The sequence below is a fragment of the Tamandua tetradactyla genome, chromosome 6 (assembly GCF_023851605.1).
Source record: "Tamandua tetradactyla isolate mTamTet1 chromosome 6, mTamTet1.pri, whole genome shotgun sequence".
Taxonomy (NCBI): domain Eukaryota; kingdom Metazoa; phylum Chordata; class Mammalia; order Pilosa; family Myrmecophagidae; genus Tamandua; species Tamandua tetradactyla.
The window spans coordinates 134160753-134187126 of NC_135332.1; the positions used below are offsets into that span (position 1 = coordinate 134160753).

The 26374-nt window shown below is 37.6% G+C and overlaps 1 protein-coding gene and 1 non-coding gene across 2 annotated transcripts in view; one reads left to right on the plus strand and one right to left on the minus strand.

Moving 5' to 3' along the window:
- Window positions 1-26374, plus strand: part of NECAB1 (N-terminal EF-hand calcium binding protein 1) — a 208316-nt gene that overhangs the window by 59889 nt on the left and 122053 nt on the right. The window lies entirely within an intron of this gene.
- Window positions 22845-22951, minus strand: LOC143689151 (U6 spliceosomal RNA). Its single transcript, XR_013178616.1, has one exon. It is a non-coding gene; the product is annotated as a U6 spliceosomal RNA (small nuclear RNA).

The window sequence follows — 26374 nt, forward strand, 5'->3', positions numbered from 1 at the left end:
TTGCTTCCCGCTGTGTCCTGGATTCAAGACAAGGGGAAAGGTGGTGACGTCTGGCTGGGAAGTCAAGCCCCTCATGCAGTTATTTGCACACTATCCTCACTCTTCTTTGGGAGCTGTTGCTGGGATTCATAGCAGGGGTACAGGTATCTTCCACCAACAATAATCTTAAATTTTAAGAGATGTTAGAACAAAACGGTAGTGATGAACCAATCAATTTAGTGACCAAGTGGTTGAAGTCGTTCACTGGAAAATAGTGTGAAAAAATAATGTATCTTGAGGAGAGAACCCTTTGAGAGGAACAGCTCCCTATCTGAAGAGCCTTAAAAATGTGAATGTCCATTGGCATGAATTGCTTTTTATCTAGTTACATCTTTGGGATGCAGTAGTAGCTTGGAAGATGGGCTTTTCTTTGAAAAAGGAGATCAGATTACAGAGCTAGACAGGCTTCAAAAAGGCTTTCGCTTCAGAAATAACAGAATATTGGAGCCCACTTAAGCTTCTGGGCATCCTCTAAGAAAGAAATGTGTACAAATTACTACAAATTTGGGACATTAGGTCTACCTACCTCTCTGTCTTCCTAGTGTCCAGTTTAACAACAGCGAAGATGACCTCGGGGGTTGTTTTCAAAGGCATTAGAAAAGGAGAGAACTGAGGAGTCTTGTATCAGTGTGCTCCCAACCTTGAGTGAGAAGAACCCTCTTGATGTGTAGTGGAATGAAGGCAACTCTGAGGATTGAAGGAAAGCAAATTGAATCCTGGCAGGAGTTATTAGAGAAAAGGATAAGGGAGGCAGCTCAGCACTGGGAAGTGATTTGAGGGACTTAATGGGTTCATGCAGGTCTCTAAAAAGTAAAGACAGAGAAAGTCCACAAGGTAGGCCATGAAGAGCCTCCTAAAAGGTTCACCCACCTCCTACCTCAGAGGTCAACATTTGTCCTTGGTCTTGACATTTTATCCAATACTAATTTATTGGATTAATATGCCTAACAAAGAGAGTTGATTTTACTTCTTTTTGAAACTTTCCATTATTTCTTATCCCTTAAAGAAAAAGTGCTAGGTCAGAGGGAGGGTTGATTAAACTGCATCTCACATCTTAGAAGCTGTCTGCAGAGGAAAATCCTCGGCAGGTTCTCAAGGGCCTGGCTATGTGGGTGGGTTTACTGGTTGCTGCATGCTCTTTGTTTTATGTGGGCTGGGGCAACTTGTCTGCTAGAACTCTTTGTTCTTCAAATGAGTCCTGAACTGTTGAGCCCTGTACAGTGTACCATCAGGGATTTTTAAACCACACTCAGAGGCTTTTCCAATGTATAAAGCCAGAATGGCATAAGAATAATATGTATAAAACCAAAGAGTGCCAGGATACCACTGCCATTTAGAGGGCCAGAGGATTTTTATTTTGTCTTTCCCAGTGGATCTCAGCACACATTGCAAGATTTTATAATGTGTGCTTTGAGAGTTTTGCTAAAGTTGCTAGAGCCTTTGGGAACAGTGTAAATGGCATATTACAATAAATGCTAGAAAAATTACCTTAAAATGGAATAGATGAAGATAGACAGAAACATGATGACATTTATTTTGTTGTTCTTTTGTCCCATCCAGTACCTTTTCTTTATTTGAGTGGCTGGAAATTCCTGATCTCTTTTTACCCTTTATATCCAAGACTTTCCCTAGCAAGGGAAAGCAGAATGTCCTCCTGCTTTTTTCTTCTATTGTTGTTGATGTTTTAATTTTTGAGGCCACTATGATTTTTCAGGGTTATGGGTACAAGATCTTTCATATTTACTTACACATAGAAGAATGGATTTGATGACTTTGCACTGACCACATTATAGTTAGAACTATTATGTGCTTTCCAGCTACAGCAGTGAGATGTAACTCGGTGACGAGGCCCTGAGGATAACTTCACTGCTAGACTCTGGGATTTGTTTCATTTAACTTAAATAGGTATTTATGGAGCCCAAGCTATGGACTAGGTACTATGCTAAATACTAGCATAAATTTATACAGCAGTACTTCCTTCTAAGATGTATGTTCTGTAAATTTTTAGAGCACTGACAATGGAGAATAGGGGAAATAAAAATCCTTGCCTTGGCAGGGTATGTCCAGTCTAACTTCATTTTCATGTGAGGAAAGAGGTCAAAGAGGCTAAGTGATTTCCCAGTTATAACTGTCGAAGCCTGGACTTGAACCCACATTTTCTGTACTCATCCCTCCCCCTTTCCTCTCTCCCATACTGCCTCCTTGACTTACAGGTAGGTTGTGAAATGTAACAATAATTTAGTTTCCAATGCGAGCCTTCACTCTGCTAAGGGTTGGAAGGTTAATCCATCAGTTCAGCCTTGATTCTTGGAGGTTGTACATAATTCCGAGGCCTTAGCTAGTGCAAACTTCTGTGAGAGCAAGAGCACGCTTCTTCTCTGTGTCTAGCTTTCTGTGATGAATCTCCCAGTGATATCTGCAGTCCCCTCTGATCTTTGGTCATTTCTCCAGGCAGGTCCCTGCGTATCCTCCCCTGTTTTCAACCCTCATCCCATGTTCTCCTGTTTGCCAGTTCTTGGTGCCCTGTCTCTGCTGTTCTCAGATCCTTAGAGTCCCATGCTGCTCCCACAGTCTCCAGTATGGGGGTTCGGTGAAGTCTCGGCTTCTTCTACCCAGACATGCCATACAGATATGTCTGCTGCTCCCCACCATGCATACTGAGGAGAACAGAGCCTTGTCTGGACATGGATTGCAGATATTCAGTCAGATCTCTGAATATCTCCAGGGTTTTAACACCATCAGTACCACCTCAGCCATCATTACCTCAATAAGACTTGGCGTTGAGGGGATGGCAGGATAGATGACCATAACTAAAGCACCTCAATCTAAGCTCACATCACTTTTCCTTTCTCCACTTTCCTCTTCTACTCTGGGGAATCTTTATCTAGTGGGGGGTTGGGGAGGCTTGGTTGTTACTGAGTGAAGTTCTTGGAAATCTTTTCTCTTACATCTGGATCTATACTTTTCATCTGATGCCTCTTTTTCTGTGATGTCATTGCTTTTCCCAGACAGTAGTATCCTGGGGGGTAGAAGAAAATAATGATGTATAGTATTGGGGTGGAAGAAGGTAGGGAGACTGATTGGTATTTTTTAAATAACCATCATGCATGACTATAGCACTTATTATATATGTTGACAATTATTAGTTATAACTTTTCAATAGCTAGTTCATAAGTACCTTTCAGTTTTTGTAGGTGTTTATCTGTTGTCTTCCAAAATAAAGCAAACTTCTTGAAAACAGGCACTGGTTCATCTCCCATTGATTACAGTGTTTGCACTGTACTAAGCAATCAATAAATTCCATAATTGAAAAAAATTATTTTTTAAACCACAAGTTATAACACTATATATTTAGATGAAAATTATGCAATGTTCAACAGTATTTGTCAACGAGAAAACGTTTGAAGTATGACTGCTTTCATTGGCTCGATTTTGTTTTTAAAATTTCCTTGAGATTGTGTTATTACGACTTTATGCAAAATCACAGGACGCTAGTCTGGTAAGTTCTAGGCAGAAGTCTCCAAAGTGAGCAGTGGTCACTGCTCCAAGCATCAGTGTGGCTTTCTTTTCTGAGTGGCAACAGATTTTCTCCAAGTGCCTTTCAAAGGCCAGCAAAGTAAAGCTGACATATTCCTTTGAGATACTGGGAGACCACAGAATTTTCTAGAGTGAAGTGCCACCTGTTATATCCAAAATCCTGTGAAGCAGAGATCAGGCTGGTCTAAGTGAACAGAAAGTGGCACATCCTTAATTAATACAAAATGATACCTAATTACCTTCATGCCAGCTTTAATGTAACACTGAACATAGCAGAGATGGTCTTTGATTTTAATGTAAGTTACATAAAATAATCTTTCAAAACTGGAACTGCTCTACCAATTTGCCTATCTGCATTTTAGTGGGTCTGCTTTGGGTTCACATGCTATCACTATATCTGCCCACAATTTTGGCCACTGATCACTAATACTTTCCTACGTTTCTTGTTAGAACTAAAATAGCTTTTGTCGTAACACTGAAGTTAAAAGAGCAGTTATTTCAGTGTAAGTATGTTTAAAATTTATCTTGGTATTTTGAAAAGAAGTAGAAAGCAACAGACATTTTATTGTCATGAAAATGGAAAATGAAGTAATGTCATAATAGACTTAATGTATGAACTTTGCTTGATCTCTATTTAGATGGAACCTACAGTAATTCTGGAATCCTCAGGAAACTACCTAAATAAGTGTTTTAGAATTTTCTTATTATAAGATACTTGCTGTGACTGATTTTCTTTCATTTAGAGCAAAATTTTTTTGAAGTTTTCTAAATATATATTAGTAGATATAAAAGACACAAAAAGCATGATAACATATTCATTTTTTCATACAAAGTGCATTGAATTACCATTAAATCATATCTTTCTTTTAGTATTTCATGCAGACAGGTGCTTTCTATCCACGTGACTAAGGTTTCTTCTCATGACCTGTGGTTTTCCCACCCAGAAAGGTACTCCCTAAGGACCTCTCCCATAGTGAACTGAAGGGGCGCACGGGTGGTTCTTCCATGCAGGAGACCGGGTTCCATTCCCAAATCATGCACACACACCCCACACACCCCCAAAGACAGTAACCATAGTGATTTGGAAGATTCTAAGGAAGCTTTCCTGACTCTGAACATCAGCCCTTATCTTTCATAGGATTCAGGTTTGTCCATCTTTCCCCATCTGTCCCAGCACAGGCTCCACAGTAAAGTATCTTGATGAGTTTTTTTTTTTTTTAATATTTTTATTGACAAATCTTCATACACATACATGGTATATGATCAGTGGCTGACAATATCATCCCAGAGTTGTGTATTCATCACCACGATCATTTCTGGAATGTTTACACCACTCCAGAAAAAGAAAAAACTCATATATCCTATACCTTTTCACCTCCCTTTCATTGACCACTAATATTTCAATATATCCAATTTATTTCATACCTTATAATACAACTCCTATTTGTTTTTATCCATATTGTTTTAATCATCTGTCCACGCCATGGATAAAAAGAATACCAGACACAAGGTCTTCACAATCATACAGTCACATAGTAAAAGTTATATCGTTATACAATTGTCTTCAAGAATCAGGGCCACTGGAACACAGCTCAACAGTTTCAGCTACTTCCCTCAAGCCATTCCAAAACACCATAAACTAAAAAAGGATAATTATATAATGTGTAAGAGTAACCTCCAGGATAACCTCTCAACTCTGTTTGAAATCTCTCAGGCACTGAAACTTTATTTTGTCTCATTTCTCTCTTCCCTCTTTTGGTCTAGAAGGCTCTGTCAATCCTTGATGCCAGGTCTTGACTCATCCCTAGAATTCTGTCCCACATTACTAGGAAGATTTACACCCCTGGGAGTCATGTACCACATAGAAGAGAGGGCAGTGAGTTCACCGGCTGAATTGGCTTGGAGAGAGAGAGGCCACAATTGAGCAACAAAAACATTCTCTGGGGGTGACTCTTAGGCCTTATTTTAGGTAGGCTTAGCCTGTCCTTTGCAGGAATAAGTTTCATGGGGCAAACACCAAGATTGAGGGCTCACCCTACTGATTTGGTTGTCCCCATTGCTTGTAAGAATATCAGGAATTCTCCAAATGGGAAAGTTTAATATTTTTCCTTTCACCCCAGTTGCCAGAGAGCAAAATATTGAACACAAATTGTTTGATGTTCTCTCATTACTAAATGTTCCAAAATCATGTATTTTTTCTTTATTTTTGCTTTTGCTGTTTTCTTATTAGTTCTACAACTATTTCTTGAAACTTGCAATATGGCAGAGTACCCATAATAGAGTTGACCTTTGGCTTAGATTAATAGATGGATCTGGATTCTTATTATTCAGATTTGGCATTTATATTTCAGAAGATAAGGAATCAAGTTTTTATTTAAAAAAATGTCTACTACTCTTAACTTTTATTAAAACTTTTAATAAGACTATCAAAAAACACCCTTAGCTGATCATTATGTTTAGTTATAATTATCATTTGTGAAATTGAATGGGATTATCTGCTTTTTGTACTTGTACTTTCCAAAGCAGAAAAAGAAAGAACTATGGTCTTGCCTGAATTTAATATGGCAAATTTAAGAGGAAAAATAAAATCTAGAAAGCTTGTTAAACAGAGTTGTACCAGTTAACTTTAAATCATTTAACTTTCTCTAGTACGTTTTAGCAAGGAATAGAGAGAGGGAGATCAAAACTGGAAATGTGGGAAAGAGAAAGTAGAGGGAGCAAAGATAAGTAAACAAGGTGGGGGTTGGAAGAGACAGTTACTCCTTTGATTTTAAGGCCCATTTGCTTGAATATAAAAATAATATAATATGATTGTTGTTCTGGGATAAAAAAAAAACTTTTCTAATAGTAATGCCCTTGATATTTATTTCAATAACTTAAAAAAGGATTTACGTACAAAGCAGCGCTTTTCTCCAACGAATATATTGTGTAAAACATCAGGAAAATTAAAGATGAATGGAAAGAAGATTTAGGATTAAAAGAAATCTGGCATAATGTCCTGAGACCCTGTGAACTAGTGGGCTGGAACAGATAGTGAACCTTGGAGAGACCGGATAGATAAATCACAAGGCATCCTTTGTCGTAAGTACAGAGTGCTAATAGATATGTAACACGTGATACATAATCACCATCAAAATCACAAATCATTCTTTATTGGGCAGCTCAGAGGAAAGAGTGCTAGATGAAGAAATAGGAAACTAAGGTCATGGTACTTTATTATATCCTGTATTATATGCAGTAATCTATATTAATGGGGTTCAAGACTCTTCATTTCTATTAAATCATTAAATACCCATATGGATAATTTTAATTTATTTTTATTAGAGAAGTTGTAGGTTTACAGAAAAATCACGCAGAAAATAGTTCTCATATATCACCCCCCACCCCCCACAGACAATTTTCCCTGTTAACACTTTGCATTAGCATGGTTTTTTGCTACACTGATGAAACAGTATTATTTTTAATACTGTATTAATTAACAATAATTATATTGTAACTATAGAAACATTATTATTGTAGGTTACAGTTAATAGTAGAATTATCATTCACATTAGGGTTTACTGTGTTGAACAGTCTGATGTTTAAAATTTTTTATTCTAATAACATAATCAACATAAAGAAGTACCCTTTCAGTGGATTTCTTGAATCTGTATATTCATGTCCCTCATTAAATTTGGGAAGTGCTCTATCATTATTTCTTTGAGTATTCTTTCTGCCCCTTTATCTCTTTCATCTCTTTCTAGGACTCCCATAAATATATTGGTACACTTGATGATGTCCCATAGGTCTCAGGTTTTGCTAATTTTTTCCCCCTTTTTTAGCCTGAATCACTTCAATTATCTTTTCCAGTTCATTGATTCTTCCTTTTGCCAGCTCCAATCTGTGTTGAAACCGTCTGGGTAATATTTCATTTTAGTTATTGTGCTTTTCAACTTTAGTATTTGTTTGATTCCTTTTAAAAATTTTTCTCTCTATTGGGATTCTCATATTGTTCATCATCATTTTCCTGATATTCTTTGTTCTTCATGTTTTCCTTTATCTCTTTGAGCATGCTGAAGATCCTTTTTTTTATGTCTCTGTCCTGTATGTCCAAAGTTTTGTTGACTTTGTTGACAGTTTCTGTATTTTTATCCTGTTCCTTCAGACAGATCATTTCCTGTTTGTTTTTTGTCTGTCTTGTAATCTTTTGTTACATATTGTATTCCTTAATATTTTTAGAGTATTGACTCTGGGATTTAGTTTCTGAACAGAAACTAAATTTGTTTGTATCCAGCTAGTGATATTATGGAGATTTCCTTGAGTACCCAGAGGTTTTAAAAGGGGGCGGGGGCAAAAAAGCACCTCTCACTGTCTTTGCAAGTTGACTCTTAGCTTATGATCTCCTTCAGTGTTTCACTCTCTTATCAAGAAAATCAACCCAAGGTGAAAATGAAGTGCGGTGTCTTCTCTGTCTTTCTGAGTTTACTTATTGTTCTGGATTTGTATTCACTCACAGCTTTAGGAATTTCCCCATTTATAGGAATTCAAATCTTCCTCCCATTCCCTCCCAAAAGATTTTACTCCCCTCCCAGGCTCTCCATTGTGTGTCTTAAACCCTGTAACCCTTTGCTACAGGCCACATTGACTTACGTTATTTTATACTACTTTAGTTGTCCTTAAGCTTCTTCTGTCTACAGGGCAAGTTTTGAGAGGGCAAGCCAGAGGCCACTGTCTTGGTTCATTCTTTGAGGGTGTCACCCACTAGATTGGCACCAAGATACAGGCACCCCAGTATGCACACAGGGCTTACACTGCCCCTGGTCCACAATGGGTGTGCAAGCTGATTCCACACCACTGCTGGGAGAGAGTGAAGGAAGGGCCAGCGAGGGTACCACAGCTTCTCCTACTATTTTTAAAGCATATTTTCTTGATTTGATATTTGCCCAGTTACTGCATCCCTTTTACTATTTTCTGGAGCATTGGGAAAGATGATTCTGCCAGTTTTTGCTAGTTGTTCAATAATTCTGTGGGGTAACAGCACCCTGGAGCATCTTATACTACCATCTTGATTGACTGGCTCCCCTGTTATTTTTGGCTTTTTATTTGAAGTGATTTCAAACTCACAGGATAGCCTCACACAAAAAATAATAATCCCATATGGAGGACTCCAATATGTACCCCTAAAAGACCTGTACCACCAATTTTAACATTTTGCTGCGTTTGCTTTGTCATTCATTCTGTTGTTTTCTGAACACTGGAGAGCAGGTTGCACACATGCTCCTTGAATACAATACATTCATTTACATTTCCTACAGATGAAAATGTTCATTCATGTAATCACCTAATCATGTAGTCATAAGTACAATTATCAAGTTCAAAAAATTTAGTATTGATATAAAGCTTAAAATTTATATTCCAAGTTTTTATGTCCCAATACTGTTCTTTTGAGACTTTTTCCCTCCATTCTGAGATCACATTCAGTATCATGTATTGCATTTAATTGTCATCTCTTTGGTTTCTTTTTCTAATTGTGTAAACATATATGCAGCATCAATCTTTCCATCCCCTCCCAAACATGCCATTCAGTGGGATTAATCACATTCACAATGTTTCAGTGCCCATACCACCATCCATTACTAGAACTTGGCTTTCACCCAGAACAGAATCCCACACTCATTTTGCACTAACCTCCTATGCTGGTTTGAATGGATGTTTGTACCCTAGAAAAGCCATGTTTTAATCCTAATCCCATTTTATAGAGGCAGCCATTTCTTCTAATCCCTATTCAGTACTGTATGTTTGAAACTGCAGTTAGATCATCTCCCTGGAGATGTGACCCAATCAGAGTGGTTGTTAAGATAGATTAGGTGACAACATGTCTCTGCCCATTCGGGTGGGTCTTGATTGGTTTACTGTAGTCCTATAAAAGAGGAAACATTTTGGAGAATGAGAGATTCAGAGAGAGCAGAGAAGAATGAGATAGCCATGAGAAGCAGGGAGCCCACAAGCCAGCAACCTTTGGAGATGAAGAAGTAAACCACCTCTGGGGGTGCTTCATGAAACAGGAAGCCAGGAGAGAAAGCTAGCAGATGATGCTGTGTTCGCCACGTGTCTTTCCAGATGAGAGAGAAACCCTGACTGTGTTCACCAAGTGCCTTCTCACTTGAGAGAAAGATGCTGAACTTCATCAGCCTTCTTGAACCAAGGTATCTTTACCTGGATGCCTTAGATTGGACATTTCTATAGACTTGTTTTAACTGGGACATTTTCTCAGCCTTAGAACTGTAAACCAGCAACTTATTAAATTCCCCCTTTTAAAAACCATCCATTTCTGGTATATTGCATTCCAGCAGCTAGCAAACTAGAACAGATTTTGGTACCAGAAAGGTGGTGCAACTGTGGTTTGCAAATAACCAAACATGTTGGAACTGCTTTTTAAATAGATAAGGGGAAGATTCTGGAAGAGTTGTGAGATGCTTGATAGAGAAGGCCTGGAATGCTTTGAAGAGACTCTTGATAGAAATGTGGATTTTAAAGATGCTTCTAACCAGGCTTTAGATAGAAATGAGGAGTGTGTCATTACAGACTGGAAGGAAGGTAATTCTTGTTTTAAAATGGCAAATAATTTGGCAGAATTGACTAGTGACTTTGACTGGAAGGCAGATTTTAAAAGCCATGAACTTGGATATTTAGCAGTAGAGATCTCCAAATTAAATGTCGAAAGTGCAGCCTGTTTTCTCCTTGCAGCTTATGGTGAAATACAACAAGAAAGAGATAAGCTGAGAACTGAACTCTTGGGTATGAAGAAACTGGGAGTTGATGTTCTGGAGAATTCTGGACTTCCAAGAAGGGAGACCCCAGAGCATAGTTCCCCACATGAGGTCTTGGCCAAATGTGGAACCACTCAACCCTTTCAGAGAAAACCAGGATTGGACATGGAGTTATCCAGGAAGGATTTGTGGAAACTCCTTATGTCTGATGGGCATGATCCAAGGCTACTGCACAAAAAGCCAACTAGAATGCTGTGGAACCTGTATAAACAGAGCTGCTGCCAGTCTGGACTGGGGGGTTCAGAGAAGGGACACATTGGAGGAAAAATAACGTAAGAGGCAAAACCATGGGGGCTGAGGTCTGAGGTCAAGAAGCCTCGGGTCAGGAGAGGGACCCACCCAAGCCTGTGGAAAGGATGAGTTTGTCCCAAAGGCAGAGGATGGGCCTTCTGCACCTCGTTGCAGTGGAAGAATCATGCCACCTCAGGCCTTGGAGAGGGTGAAGCACATTCCTTTGGGTTTGGAGAGAGGCTGGCTGCCCTCACATGGAGGGGTTGAGCATGTGCCCCAGAGGTGGCAGAGAGCCTGGGTGCAGCCCCAATCCTTGGAGAGAGTGGAGCCAAGAAAAAGTTGGTCTCCCCACTACCTCCTTAAGGTATGTTTGGAGAGAGAAAGGCCTCTGTGTAGGCTCTTGGAAAGGGTGGGACTGCTGCTTTCAGAAGCCCCAAAGATAAATGATTCTCAGACGTTGAAATCTAATGGACTTTGCCCAGTGAGTTCTCGAAATTATATGGGTCTGGTGATCCCTGTGTTCCTTCCTACCTATGGAAATGCATGTATTTATCCCATGACTATTCCTCCTTTGTATGTTTGCAGCAAATAACTTGTTTTGAGTTTTTATGGGTCCAGAGCCAGAGGATAATTTTGCCTTAGAACAGACCACACTTGTAACTAACTTTGGGATTTTGTACCGGTTTTAACCTTGCATTGTATTTGTAATGTTACTAAGTGCTCTAAAGTTTTCTGATATTGTGATGGAAAGAATGTATTTTGTATATGGGGAAAACATGTCTTTTGTAGGGTCCAGAGGGTGGAATGTGCTGATTTGAAAGGATGTAGGTACCCTAGAAAAGCCATGTTTTAATCCTAATCCCATTTTGTAAAGACAGCTATTTCTAGCAGATGATGCTGTGTTCACCATGTGCCTTTGCAGATAAGAGAGAAACCTTACTGTGTTCACCATGTACCTTTTCACTTGAGAGAAAGATGCTAAACTTCATCGGCCTTCTTGAACCAAGGTATCTTTACCTGGATGCCTTAGATTGGACATTTCTATAGACTTGTTTTAACTGGGATATTTTCTCGGCCTTAGAACTGTAAACTAGCAACTTATTAAATTCCCCTTTTTAAAAGCCATTCTGTTTCTGGTATATTGCATTCTGGCAGCTAGCAAACTAGAACACCTCCATTGTCCATGCCCCCCCCCCCCCAATCTCTGTTAACTCATATTCTGCTTTGCATCTCTATAAATTTGCATGTTCTCTGATATTTTCTTCATGTTTACCATGGAGCTTAAATTTAACACCCTAAATCTATAACAACCTCATTTGCTTTGATATACCCTAAATTCAAGAACATGTAGAAATGATGTTCCTATAGCCCTCCCTCCCCTACCTTTATGTAGTTCTGTGTCACATGTTATGTATTTATTCAATGAGTCTCAAAGCATTAATTTATCATTCTTTTATGCATTTGTCTTTTAGATCCTGTAGGAAGTAAACATTGGAGCTACAACTGAAAAAAAATACAATAATATTGGTATAGATATTTACCCATGGCATCATCTTTATCAGATCCTTATTTCTTTGCCTGAGTGCTATCAATTTTCTGGTGTCCTTTCCTTTCAGTGTGCAGAACTTCCTTTGGCATTTCTTTTGGGAAGTCTATTTGTGATGTAGTCCCTAAGCTTTTGTTTCTCTAAGAATGTCTTAATATTTTCTTCATTTTTGAGAAGCAGTTTTGCCAGATATAGAATTCTTGATTGGCAATTTTTGGCTTTTAGCATTTTAAATATGTCTTCCCAATGCCTTTTTGTCTCCATAGTTCCCGAAGAACAATCAACATTTAATCTTATTGAGGCTCCTTTGTATATGGCATATGGCTTCTCTCTTGCAGCTTTCAGAATTCTCTATTTTTGGCATTTGATAGTTTGATTATAACATGGTTTGATGTGGGTCTATTTTGGTTTATACTGTTTGGAATTCATTGAATGTCTGGAGGTGTATATTCATGTCTTTTATTAAATTTGGGAAGTTTTCACCCATCTTTTTTTTTATTTTCATTGTCCCTTTTTCTCTTTATTCTTTTGGAACTCTTATGGTGTTTATATTCGTATGATTGATGGTATCCCATGGGTTTCTCAGGCTCTGTTAATGTTTTTTCATTCATTCTTCTTTCTGCTCCTCACACTATATTATTTCAATTGTCTGTTTCTCAACTTATTTGATTCTTTCTTCTGCCAACTCCAATCTGCCTTTGAATCCCTTGAGAACTTTTAGTTTCTGTTGCTGTGGTCTTCAACTCTGTTTGGTTTCTTTTCATAATTTCCATCTCTCTTAATATTATCTCTGTATTCAGTTATTGTTTTCCTGATTTCCTATAATTATTTCAACATGTTTTCCTTTAGCTCTTTGAGCACATTTAGAACTATTTTTTAAAATGCCTTTCTCTGGAATATAACGGGTCTAATCCTCCTCATTGATGCTTTCTAATGCTTTAATTTTCTCCTTTGCCTGGGCTATCACTTCCTGAGTTTGTTTTTGCATTTTTTGTAACCTTTAATTGAAACTAGGACATAATCCTTAATTGAAACCTGGACATTTTAATAATTTAATGTGTTATTGCTAAAACTTACACTCTGAGATGTCTGTTCCTTAAGCTTGTATCCATCTAGTATTATGATAGGAAAGAAAACACCTTCCGTAGTTTTTGGAAATTGACTTGTATGAGTGTTCTCCTTTAGAGCTTATCCATATAATAACTTTAGAGAATAACTCCAGGTCCAAGCATAGGGCCTCCCTGGTCTTTTCTATGCATGTGATCCAAGGAATTGCCTATTTACAGGGTTCCAGTGTCCACTCTACATAGGAAATAGTTTTCCTCATGGGCCAAGCCACTGCACTGTATATCCTACAGCTGGTAATTTTTTGCTGCAGGCAGCCGCATGTCTGCTTTCTTTTAGCACTATGCAGGAGAGCTCGGTGAGCCATCTTTTGTATGTATACAGGGCAATTCTCTGATGGAAAATCCCTCAGGCCACCATCAGAAAGATTGGGCTAGACATACATACCCTTTCTAGATCCAGGACCAGGGATCTGCCCTGGGAGCACGGGAGGGCTCCATGCCAAGCTAGTGAAAGAGGTGGGAGAGCCCAGCCATGGTGCCATGAGATACTACTGCTTTTAAGTGGCCTTTTTCTAGATTCAGTGCTCACCCTGTTACTGCAGTCCTTTTAACTGTTTTCTGAAGCTTTGAGAAAAGTATTTCTGCCTGCTATTAGTGATTGTTCAGAGTTTCTGTGGTAGGGACTGAGCTCTGAAGCTTCTCCCTCTGCCATCTTATTTGTGCATGTCCCTCCCCCATTTGGTCTTTAATTGTTTGTGTTTCTTTACTCTCTTAGTACACAGGTCCAATATCACAGTCATTGAAGTGAGTTAATGCATTTTTGGATTTGCTTTTTAGTGGGTGGGAGGAGAAAGTGTTTTTATTATTTTTTTTTTAGAAAAAATGAATCCTTAACAGTCACTCTTTTAGGAAATTTTATCATATATGCATGCCTGTCAGAAAGATGAAAGGGTGCTGAATTCCTTACTTTGTACAAAGCACTGTTGTAAACATTTTACATTTGTTACTCTTTTAAAATTACCACCACCTATCACCTCCCAGAAAGTTCAGTAACTTGTCCAAGGTCACCTATTATAAAGGATGGATCAGGGAATCAAAAGTAGAATTTTATGGCTTCAAATATTCATATTTTCCCATCATGACATGTTATCCACATACTGGCTATACCAAAGATAACTAAAATATTAGAACTGTAATACCATATTTTGAATGGTTTTAATGTTCCCTCACCCATCCCAAACTTGACCATACTCATTTTTAAAAAGGAAATTAAGGCTGGAAATGACCGTGTCATTTGCTAAGCTATACTCTTTTAATTATGTCCATTCATTGATACTTCTTCGAGAATTTGTTTTTAAGTTTGTTGGGGAGTGGGTACAGTATTAAAATCCTGACTCAATTTTATGTTTTGAATGTCATCTTTACAGAAGGACATTAGAAAATTAGTATAATTCACCCAATTGAAAGATTGCTCACACTTTTAAAAATGCTCACCATATATTTAATATATCATTTCTTTACCTTTTCAAACTTGAAGAGATAATCCTAAACTATAGTACAATTTGAAAGCTGAGAAAATGTAGGTTTTATGTATAATATTATACAAAAAGGTTTCCAGGAAAAGCATCTTAAGTCAGACGCCTACAGCAAAACTGTTCAGCAAGGAATCAGAGTGCTGTACATGCAAAGCTCCATGTGTTCTGTGAAGACCACATGGTCAAAGGCATTTGGTAGTACCATCCAGTCAGTAAAGCTGACTTGGAGAGATTGTATCACTATGGATTTTTGCATTTGTCCAGGTTTCCTTGAGTTTTTTAAAATTATTATTATTCCTGTTGGGGTACTCTCATATCCAGGAACAGGATCATCTGAGAAACTGGGCTTCAGCACTGAGTCATGGAGAAAAGTCCTGGGAATAATGCCTAGAAGGAAGTCACTGATAATTAAATGGAACTCACATGTGTTGGTTCTAAGAGGCACAGCTCTTAGACACTTAGGATTATGATGTAGAAATTGTTTTGTCTGTGCATGTGTGAGACTTAAAGGGAGAGAATAGCAGCTGAAGTTTATTAAGTGATTACCTTTGCCACACACTGTCAATTGTCTCAAGATATTACCTTTAATCCTAAAAACCTATAAGGCTCAATTTGCCATTATCCTACTTTACAGTTGAGGAAGAAAGTAACTTGGCTAAGACACAGCTAGAAAGTAGCAGAGTCAGGATTCAAATCCAATCATCTGGACACCTTTAGCCACCCCACCAGTGGTTTTCAATCTTGGGTGCATATTAGAATCAACTGGGGAGCCTTAAAAATATCATTAGACCCAAGCAGCACCCTGGGCCAAGTAAATTAAAATAGAACTCTGAGCATAGATACCTAGAATCCATATTTTTTATGATCTCTAGGTGATCATAATGTATTGAAAACCCTTGCAAAATGGCCCTTTGGTATACCTGGTAAAGCTCCTGACTCCTGGGAATCACCTCTTTTTAAGAGGTATTTTAGAGTGCTGAGAATGATATCAATGAATCAAGACAATTACTACCCATGTCCTTCAGGATTTATTAATCTAGGAAGGAGATAATATGCACCCTAGATTTGTCAACTAAATAACAATACAAGGAAGTACTGAATTAGTTGATTTGGAGAGAAATGTTTTAAAACTCAGGGTTTCAAGCATAGGTTTAGGAAGTCCTCAAACCCTTTTAAGTAGTTTTTGTACATATGCACATGTGCAGTTTCTGTGTGGATGAATGGATAGATGATTCATGCATTTTACCAGATTCTTATCAGGTTCTGATACAGAAATGTTAAGATTCACAGCTGAGGGTTCAAAGGAGTAAAAGATGAAGATGGGCTGGAGTGGTCAGAAACAGCCTTGTGAGGAAGATAGAACAAACACAGAGCCCTGGAGGGGCCCAGTGTGATTACATGAGAGGAAGGAAGGGAAGCTTTCCACATCCAGAAAGGAGCAAGAGCAGAGTTATGGAGGTAGGTATGTGTCTGCGATGTTAGGGTAGCATGAGAGAAGTTTAGCCTTGTAGCTTTTTGAGAGAATTTTTGATTAAACATCAGGAATGACTTTCTTTTCAGGTCTCAAACTAATTAATAGTTTCTTTTATAATGCTGTGAGCGAAAGATACAGAACCTCAAGAAGAGATTAGCTGCTTTTTTTCCTATTCAATAAAATATCCAGTAACAATCAGATATCACCCCCACTATCTCCTCTGCTTTCTTTAATGACTCTTTTGGAGCCATTCCCATGCTCAAAGAGTACTGAAGACACTCGAGCAATGCCACCTTCTCCAATCTCAGGAAGGACATCCAAGGAGAGAGTCATCCTCAGGAATGCACCGGAAACTGGAAACTTTCTCCCTCAAGATGACCCACTATGATTGGCAATGATGACATGCAGTTGTACCTCTCCCATCCTTTGAGCTTATTTTATTGCACAGAAGCAAGTATGCAGAACTTCTCTTGACATAGGGCAAGATATAAAGACTAAAGAATTTCTTGTACATTCAATCTCTTTCTCTTACCATATCATAAAAATTTTCTTTTGAAATGGAATGGCCTTAGGCCTTGCTCTGCCATCCTCTCCTAATGACAGGTAACCAATTCCTTTTGGTTAAGGGTGAGGGAAGCGCTGATAATGGTAAATGACTTAGGGCCATCTGCTTTTGTCTGTTGAAGAGTAATTATCTAGTCTTTGGGAATAAGCGCATAATTAGTTATAGCTACCACTTCTCGGGTACTAATTATATATCAGACATTGTGCTGTTGACTATATATATTAGGTTATTTACCCTAAACAGCAATCCTGAGAGAAAGTGTGTTGGTTGGAGGTATATGTACCGCAGAAAAGATCATAGTCTTTTAATCCATTCCTGTGGGTGTAGACCCATTGCAGGTGGGGTCTTTTGATTAGGTTATTTCAGTTGAGGAGTGCCTGGGGTGGTTCTTAATCCTCTCACTGGAGTCCTTTTTGAGAGGATAAAACACACAAAAAAAGCCTGAGAAGCTGAGAGAGGAAACCACTGAAGCCAGAAACTGAAAGCAGTGAAGCTCAGGAGAGGAGGGCAACAGACATTACCATGTGCCATACTGTCTGACAGAGGAGCCCAAGCTTTCTAGTAGAGAACGTATACTATTGGTGTCTTAATTGGGACATTTTCACAGCCTTAGAACTGTAAATTTGTAAGCTAATAGATCCCCATTGTTAAAAACCAGTCCATTTCTGGTATGTTGCATTTTATCAGCTTTTGCAAACCAAAACAGAAAGCTACTATTATTATACTTTTAAATGAAAGAACTCAGGCTTAGAAATGTTAAGTACCTTGCCTAAAGTCGCATATCTTATGAATAGTGTCCTTGGGCCCAAACTGTCCACCCTTACAGGATTCAGCCTCATTTTAATCCTGGGTTTGAAGAATGAGAGTTGCACATGGAGAATGGGACATCATCTGATAGCATTGAGTGAAGGATTAATTTAAAAGGGAATTGTCTGGGTTTGGGAGAAGTATTAAGTCTAGTGCACTAATATGGTACTTTGCATGAATATGGGATTTCTTTCTATATAAATTGCCTCGTATTTAGCTTGGAGGTAGCCTATTTTACTGGTTATATATCACTGTGGTAGACTGAATTATATTCTAAATTCATATTCCTGAGGGTACGAACCCATTGTAAATAGGATCTCTTGAAGATGTTATTTTTAGTTAAAATGTAGCCCAACTGATTGAAGTTGGGCCTTTATTGAGATTATCGGAGTCCTTTATAAGCAGAAGAAATTCAGACATAGAAAAAGCCAGAAGGAGAAGTTGGAAGCCAGACAGAACCAGAAGAGAAAGAGGATGCCATGTGACAATGAGAAGGAGAGGAACAAGCCAAGGAACACCAGGATTGACCAGCAGCAAGCACCAGAATGTTACAGATTTTGGGTAGAAAGCATCATATTCCTAACCCCTTGATTTTGAAATTCTTCTAGCCACAAAACCATAAGCTAATAAATTCCCATTGTTTAAGCCAACCAGCTTGTGTTATTTCTGATAGCATCTCCAGGAGAACTGAGACACTTGCTGAATCTACCATAAGGTCATAGAAATATTTGAGTAGGGGGCAAATAGATAAATGATGATGCATTCATTTGATAGAATGGTATGTGACTATTAAACAATGAGGCAACACTGTATGGATAAACAAAGGTCTCTGAGATGTACAGTCAAGCGAAATAAGGAATAGCCTGTAAAGTATGCTAGCTTTTGAGTAAAAAGGAAGAGTACATGTGTGTGACTTTTTCAGTGAATGTAAGATGATCCTTGGAAAGATACACATGAAAATGGTGAGAAGAGACGCCCTTAGAGAAAGAAACTTGTGTGTCACTAGGGAGTGAGGTGTGAGGGAAACTGACTTTTCACTGGAGGTGCTTTTTTTTACCATTTGAATGTTGTTTCTTGTACAAGTATTAGCTGCTCTAACAGATATACTGTTTATATGATGACAGAGACTTCTCAACGGCAATGTTGATGTTTGAAATAAACTTGCTGAATTGAATTTTAAATTCAATTAAAATTCATTAAATTGTATGAATTTTACAATACTCATTTTAATGAGTATTAAAATGAGATATTCTGGGTGCACAGGTGGTTCAGTGGTAAAATGCTCGCCTTCCATGTGGGAGACCTGGGTTTGATCCCCGGGATGTGCACCAAAAAAAAGAGAAAAGAAAAAGAAAAAACCAAAATGAGACATTTTATGAGCCAAACCAATAAAGAGGGTTATACAGGCCATTGGAGTAATAAATTGCTCAGCACATATATGCAGAGTTTTATATTTGAATTTATATATTTATATACATATTTATGTTTTAACTTAAATATTCTTCTTTGAGAGAGGATTTTTTAAAATATAGTAGCACCATCTAGTCATATTTTTGAAAGACTGAATTATTAATTGGAATGAAAGGAATTTCTGGTTGCTCAAAATAAAGTATATACCAAGTCCAAAATGTTGTTAAAAAGAATTTTGCCTACTTTCCCTCCTCTGACCACATACATAATTCAGAATATCAGAAAGCTTGCTAATAGTGCATGAAAAAGCTAGAATAGGTAGTATTTATCTTAGTTCCACACAATAACCTTGCTCCTTCTTCACTTGTAATGAACTTTTTGTATTTTTCTTAAACTTAATCTATGTTTGATTTTTGCAATAATGTCCGTTCCAATAACATCAATACATGAAAACCCTGGAAGAATTGATTTTCCCCTCCCATCTACCTCAAGTGTTTTATTGAATTTTAGTGAAAGCACTATACTGATTTTTTTTTAAAGGAAGAATTCATTTCTCATTCTTAAAGCTTTCTTTTTCCACAGTGTTAAACAATTTTGTGAAATATTTCTACTTGCCTTTTTTATAGTCTTTTTAGTCTGCCGATTGACAAAGATTGAATTACCAAAGGCAAAGTGATGTTTGAAATAAGTCCATAAAATTGAACTTTAGACATAGTGATAGAAAGAAAAATCAAGCATTTTGTGAGGCTTCCCTAGGTTAGAATTATGCATAATTTTTCATTGCACAAAAAGGAAACCTATAAACATGCTCTAAAACCTATCATTTTAATGATAAACTTTTAATTGAGTTCTTTTCATTTTTAAGAAGATTTAAGTATTCCTAGTCATGTTGAATTTTCTTTATTTAAAATGGTTTTCTGATGAATAAAATACAGACATGCAATTGAGTTTTCATAGACTAAACCAAAGCACTTTTTTCAGTTTTACCCATCTTGTGGAACCACCTAATTAGTGAAACTATTTTACATGATGTCAAGACAGAACCACTCTAGAGTTTCATTAAGAAATAGATTAACATGATAGAATTTTAAATATTTCTATTCATTACCACTTTAATAGTTTTGGACATGTTTTGCTAAGTCTTTAATAAGTGGAATCATACATTCCTTTTTTCATTTAGAAGTGGGCTTTTCTAACTTCCAATTATTTTAAGAGATTAGACAGGGAAGATCCAATCTATTCACAGCAAAGCCAGAAGTAAAACCTAGGCTTTTATTCAGATTTGTGCTGCTGTCTCTGGTAAAAGTTTATTTTTAGAAATTGTGAAAATAAAAATGGAAGCTTAAAAACAGTTGGAACTGTAGGAACTACCTACTTTGGTGCTAATTCAGTGATATTCGCCCTCAAACTATTCCTTGTCCATATTGACTTAAGAACAAAATTTGAGAATGTTTGGAAACTTTTATAGCAATTTGACCTTATCATGACATCTAAACCCACAATCTAGTAATTAATTTTCATAGTTATCTAAAAAATATTGGTCTAGCAGGGATTGGAGATTTTAAAATCTGATCCATCTTCATAAAGACTCTGAGAAACACTGCTCGGGAGAACATTGATCAGCGAAGAACTTCAGCTCAGGCAGGAGCTGGACAAGAAACTCTACGGCAGGAAGTAGGAAGGAAGGAAGGGAGATGGGGGAAGAGGGAAAGGAAGGAAGGGAGGGGCGGAGGAAGGGAGGGATGCTTAGATTATTCGGGAACAGGCACAGCTGAGCAGAACAAAAGACCTGAAATGTATGGCTGATATGAAGAGAAGATTAATTTGTCCTTTGCTGGAAAAGAAATGTTCTCATTGAATATTTTAAAAAATATTTTTATTGAAATAGCTTTACTACCATACAATCCATCCAAAGTATACAATCACATAGTTGTGTATTCGTTGCCATGATCATTTTTAGAACATTCGCATCATTCCAGAAAAAGAAAAAACCCATACATCACATACCCCTTACCCCTCCCTCTCATTGAGTACCCGTATTACAGTCTACCCAATTTTTTCTTTACCCTTTATCCCCCCCATAATATATTTATTTTTGTCCTTATTATTATTATTATTTTGCTTATCTGTCCATACCCTGGATAAAGGTGGAATCAGCCACAAGGTTTTCACAATCACACTGTCACGCTATAAAAGCTACATAGTTATACAGTCATCTTCAGGCATCAAGGATATTGGATTACAGTTCAACGATTTCAGGTATTTCCTTCTAGCTATTCTAATACACTAAAGACTAAAAAGGGATATCTATATAATGCATTTGAATAACCTCTTGACTCTGAAATCTCTCAGCCACTGAAACTTCTATTTTTTCTCATTTCTCTCTTCCCGTTTTAGTCAGGAAGGCTTTCTCAATCCCTTGATACTGGGGGTCCTGGCTCATCTGGGGAGTCATGTCCCACATTGCCAGGGAAATTTATACCCCTGAGAGTTATGTTTAATGTAGGGGGGAGGGCAGTGAGTTCACCTGTCAAGTTGGCTTTGAGAGAGCCACATCTGAGCAACAAAGGAGGTTCTCTTGGGGTGACTCAAGCATAATTTTAAGTAGACTTAGCTTCTCCTTTGCAGGAATGAGTTTCACAGGGGTGAGCCGCATTATTGGAGGTTTGGCCTATTAAATTGGTTGTCCCCAGTGCTTGCAAGAATATTAAGAATTCCCCAGGTGGGGAAGTTTAATATTTCCTCCTTTCTCCCCAGTCCCTCAAGGGGACTTTGCAAATACTTTTTTGTTTTCTGCCCAAATTATTGGGATGTGTCAGGGTATCACACTAACCTGTACAAAGCAACAAGACCGCACTCCCTATTCAAGGTTCCATGTTATTATGGTGGTCAAATAAACTGACCATACAAGTTAAATTGGATAGTGTGCTACCCAAAATTTGTATCTTTGCACTAAATAAATATTTCTTCCTTTGGTCTCACATAAAAGCTAAAGTTTTTAAATTTAGACCATATCACCCTTTACCCTATATTCTGATTTACCTTAGTGCCATCCAGATCAGCTTTATTCATATCTCCAGTTGAAATCTGATCACTTTTTTAATGTTTGTAACAGATGCTGTCTGAGGTAATTCTGACTTTCATAGCTTCAGAGCTCTCTAACTCTGAGTCTCAGGTGTCACAAAAATACCCGAAGTTCCAGGGAATGACCAGTTTGTACACAAATAGCTCAGCTTCTCAGAACTTGGAAATAACACAACTCTGGAATAAATGTGACTGAGTGTAAGAGCTTGCAATCTAGGAACCTTTATAGCACGACTTAACCTGATAACTAATGCTCTCAATTTCAGTTCTCCAAGTTTGTATAGTATAGTTAGTACAGATGAATGAGGCATGATATTTGTCTTTTCATTTCTGACTTATTTCATTCAACATACTATCCTCAAGATTTATTCACCTAGTTGCATGCCTCACAACTTCATTTTTTCTTGCAGCCATGAAGTAGTCCATTGTGTGTGTATACCACAGTTCTCCCTTCATTCCTCAGTTGATGTACTTTTAGGCCACCTCCATCCATTGCAGAGCAGGAGCACTGCTTCCATAAACACCAGTGTGCAAATGTTCATTCGTATCCCCACTCACAGTTCCTCCAAGTATACACCTAGCAGTGGGGTTGCAGGAAGCATTTGGCAACCTCACACCTAGCCTCCTGTGGAGCCGCCACCCTGCCCTCCAGAGAGTATGCACCTCTCTACTTCCCTACAACAGTGAATAGGAGCTCTCTTCTCACTTTGTCCAGTACTTCTGTCTCTCTAGTCATTTTTTTTAATATGGAATGCTTCATGAATTTGCATGTCATCCTTGCGCAGGGGCCATGCTAATCTTCTCTGTATCGTTCCAATTTTAGAACGTGTGCTGCCAAAGCGAGCACACTCTTCGTTTTTAAACAGTTTTATCACACATCATATAATCCAACCTAAGTGAAAAATCAGTGGTTCCTAGTATAATCACATAGTTATGACTTCACCAAAGGCCATTTCCTTTTCTTCCCCAAAGAACCCCACACCCCTCCCTTATATCCCCCACTTATTGACATTTAGCTTTGGCATATTGCCTTTATTACATTCTATGGAAGTATATTACAGTGTTACTGCTAGCTATAGAGCCTAGTTTACATTGACTGTATTTTTCCTATATACCATCCCATTTCAGCCCCTCACAATGTTGACATTCATTTGTTCACCCTCATGCAGAAACATTCTTATAGTTGTACATTTACTCACCATCATTGTCCACTCTAGGCATTGCTAAGTTGTACCATCCCAGTCTTCATCCTCTATCTTTCCTTCTGACGTCATATGTGCTTCCCACCCTCCTTCCTCCACCATACTCACCTTCATTCAGTGTACTTATATTATTGTGCTACTATCAAATAGTATTGTGCTATCCATTTCTGGATCTTTACAGTCCTGTTGAATGTTCTGTATTCCTTCAGCAGAATATGTCCAATCTCTACCCACTTTCTATCTCCTGATAATCTGTGTTCTTAACTTTAACTCTCAAACTTCACTTATTACTGTTAGTTCATGTTAGTGAGACCATACAGTGTTTGTCCTTTTGTTTCTGTCTAATTTAACTAAGCATAATGTCCTCAAGGTTCGTCCACATTACATACTTCATGACTTTGTCTTACAGCTCCATAATATTCTGTCATATGTATGTACCAGTTTGTTTATCTACTAGTCCATTGATGGACATTTCATCTGTTTCCATCTCTTGGCAGTCATAAATAATGCACTATTTTTTTATTTATTAATAATGCACTATTAATGTCAGTGTGCAGATGTTCATTTGTGTCCCTGCCTTCAGTTCCTCTGAGTATATACCTAGTAATGGGATTTCTGGATCATATGGCAATTCTGTACTTAGCCTCCTGAGGAACCACCACATTGCCTTATAGAGTAGATGCAACATTCTACATTCCCAGCAACAGTGAATAAGTGTGCCTCTTTCTCTACATCTTCTCTAGCACTTGTAGTTTCTGTTTTAATTTCTTTTTTCTCCATAATAATGGCCCTTCTCATTCGTGTGAGATGGTATCTCATTGTGGTTTTGATTTGAATTCCCCTAATAGCTAGTGATGTTGAGCATCTTCTCATATGCTTTTTTGGCCATTTGTATTTCCTCTTTTGAAAAGTGTCTGTCCATGTCTTTTGCCATTTTTTTTATTTGGGTTATTTGCCTTTTTGTTCTTGAGTTGTAGAATCTCTTTATATATTCTCAATATTAAAACCTTATCTGGTATGTGGTTTCCTAATATTGTCTCCCATTGCATAGGCTGCATTTTTATTTTCCTGACAAAGTACTTGATATACAAAAGTGTTTAATTTTGAAGAGCTCCCATTCAGCTCATTCTTTCTTTTTCATTTCTCATGCTTTGGGTATAAGGTCTAAGAAACCACCTCTTATCACAAGATTTATAAGATGTTTCCCTATATTGTCTCCTAAAATACTATGGTCTTAACTTCAATGTTTAGGTCTTTGATCTATTTTGAGTTGTTATATAAGGTATGAGATAAGGGTCCTCTTTCATTCTTTTAGATATGGCTCTCCACTTCTCCAAGCACCATTTATTGAAGAGGCTGCTTTGTCCCAGTTGAGTTGACTGTCTTATCAAAGATCAACTATCTGTCGATGAGAATGTCTGTTTTTGAACACTCAATTTGATTCTGTTAGTCAATATGTCTAACTTTATGCCAGTACCATGCTATTTTGACCACTGTAGTTTTGTAATATGCTTTAAAGTCAGGTAATGTGAGTCCTCCCACTGCATTTTTTTTCTCAATATATATTTAACTATTTAGGGCACTCTGCCCTTCCAAATAAATTTTGTTATTTGTTTTTCTGTTTCTGCAGAGTAAGTTTTTGGAATGTTAATTGGCATTGTATTGAATCTTTTTTTTTTTTTTTTACATGGGCAGGCACCAGGAATCAAACCTGGGTCCTCGGGCCTGGCAGGCAAGCACTCTTACCTGCTGAGCCACCATGGCCTGCCTTGTATTGAATCTTTAAATCAATTTGAGTAGACCTGAAATCTTAATGACATTTAATCTTCCAGTCCAGGGACACAGTATGTCCTTCCATTTCTTTAGGTCTTCCATGGTTTCTTTTAGCAATTTCTTGTAGTTTTCTATATGTAGGTCTTTTGTGTCCATGGTTAAATTTATTCCCAATATTTTATTCTTTTGGGTGCTCTGGTAAATGGAATTTTTGCCTTGCTTTCCTTCTCAGATTCCTCATTACTAGAGTATAGAAACACTACTTATTTCTGTGCATTGATCTTGTACCCTGCCATTTTGTTATACTCATTTATTGGCTCTAGTAGCTTTGCTGTAAGTTTTTCAGTGTTTTCGACATATAGTATCATGTCATCTGTAAAGAGTGACAGTTTTATATCTTTCTTTCCAGTTTGGATGCCTTTTCTTTTTTCTTGTCTAATTACTCTGGCTGAAACTTCCAGCAGAAGGTTGAATAACAGCAGTGACAGTGAGCATCCTTGTCTTGTTCCTGATTTTAGAGGCTTTCAGTTTTCCCCATTGAGTATGATGTTAGCTGTGGGTTTTTCATATACATCCTTTATTATGTTGGAGATGTTCCCTTTGTCAAATGCCTTTACTGCATCAATCGAGATGCTCATGTTGATTTTCTACTTTTATTGATGTGGTGAATTCCATTAATTGGTTGTCTTGTGATGAACTACTTGGTCACTTATAATTCTTTTACTGTGCTTCTAGATTTGATTTACAAGTATTTTAGGGATTTTTTGCATCATTATTCATTAAATAAAAGAGTCTGTTATTTTCTTTTCTTATACTGTCTCTCTCTGGCTTCAATATTAGTAAGGTGACCTTCAAGGAATCAGTTAGGTAGTTTTCTCTCCTTTTCAATTTTTTGTTTTGAAGTGTTTGAGCAGGATTGCTACTAATTCTTTCTTGAATGCTTAGTAGAATTCACATGTGAAGCCCTCAGGTCCTGGCTGTAATTTTGGGTGAGCTTTTTGATCATTGAGTCAATCTCTTTTACTTGTTATTGGTTTGTTGAGGTCATCTATTTTTTTCTTGCATCGGTGTTGGTTGTTCATGCTTTTCTAGGAAGTTGTCCATTTCATCTGTGTTGTCTAGTTAATTAGCATACAGTTGCTCATAGTATTCTCTCATTATCTCCTTTATTTCTGTAGGTCACTAGTTTTTTCTCCTCTCCCATTTCTGATTTTATTTATTTGCATCTTCTCTCTCTCCTTTTTTTTTGTCTGCCTAGATAAGGGTGCATCAATTTCATTGACTTTCTCAAAGAA